Source organism: Cebus imitator, unplaced genomic scaffold, assembly GCF_001604975.1.
Source record: "Cebus imitator isolate Cc_AM_T3 unplaced genomic scaffold, Cebus_imitator-1.0 Scaffold440, whole genome shotgun sequence".
In the NCBI taxonomy this organism is placed as follows: domain Eukaryota; kingdom Metazoa; phylum Chordata; class Mammalia; order Primates; family Cebidae; genus Cebus; species Cebus imitator.
This window is the reverse complement of record NW_016107755.1, coordinates 1518390-1519858: the sequence shown is the minus strand read 5'-3', so window position 1 is coordinate 1519858 and position 1469 is coordinate 1518390.

Below are 1469 nucleotides of genomic sequence, written 5' to 3'. Positions count from 1 at the left end.
TGTTTGTCAGGCTAGTCTTGAAATTCTGACCTCGTGATCTGCCCGACTTGGCCTCCCAAAATGCTGAGATTACAGGCGTGAGCCACCACGCCGGGCATCTAGACCAATTTAAATACACATATTAGGAGAAATAGTGCCACAAAAGTAAAAAAGAAAACGTGAAATTCCTTTTTATATTTGTGCCACTAGAGGGAGTTCCAGGAAAAAAATCACTGCATGTAAGCGCTAATGACAGCACTTACCGAGGGGTTACTGTGTAGAATTCACAGTTCACAAGGACTCATTCATGGAATTCTCACAACAGCCCTGATGAGGTGGATGATATTATTCCCCTACTCACTAGGGAGAAAGCCAGGGTATAGTGAAGTATACGACTTTGTGCAGGACAATGTATCAATATTTATTAAAATTACAAATATGCCTGCTCTCTGAACAAACTATTCTACCTGTGTATAAAGCAGAGTGAACTTCCTGGGTAAGTGACCAGGGCAGTCACACAAGGGCCCAATGCTTAGAAGGGGATACTGTGTTTTGGTTCTAAAGCTCTGTGGTTCCTGTGCTGAAATTTTTAATAATTTTATCTTTCAATTCGTGTCTCAAAGTCCTATGAGAATGCAGAACATGGGCTGGAGACTTTTGGAGCCTTAGTTCAAGCGAAGTCCCGCTCTCCTTTCCTCCCAGGACTAGTTTTCAGCTGCCTGCTCCACCACCCTCTGTTCAGGCTCACTCCCAAAGGTAGCCTGGGCATAGCGGAATGGAGGGGAGGAGCCAGGCATACACACCTCCCTTGCCGAAGGAAGGCATGGACAAAGGCACTTGTGAAGATCTGCACTTACTCCCAGGTTTTCTTGTGCCTGAAGGAGTGAGACATTAAACAGAAAAAGAAAAAAAAAAAAACCCATATGATAGGTTGACAGTGCAAGCACAGGAAAAAAGGAAAAGCCTTTTTTTCTGCTATTTTCTATTTTATTATTTTTTAATCAATTTATTTAACTAGAGATGGGGGTCTCACTATGTTGCCCAGGCTGGACACCAGCTCCTGGACTCAAGCAATCCTCCAACCTAGTCCTTCCAGAGTGATGGGATTCCTACCTTGCATGAGCCACTGCACGTGGCATTTTCTTGCTATTGAACAAGGAGCCACTTAGTTTCATTTTGCCCCTCAAACTATGTAGCTGGCTGGCCAGACGCAGTGGCTCAAACCTGTAATCCCAGCACTTTGGGAGGCCGAGGCAGGAGGGTCACAAGGTCAGAAGTTCGAGACCAGCCTGGCCAACATGGTGAAACCCCATCTCTACTAAAAATACAAAAATTAGCTGGGCATGGTGGCATGTGCCTGCAATCCCAGCTACTCAGGAGGCTGGGGCAGGAGACTAACTTGAACCCGGGAGGCAGAGGTTACAGTGAGCTGAGATCGTGCCACTGCACTCCCGCCTGGGTGACCGAGTGAGGCTCCAACTCAAAAAAAA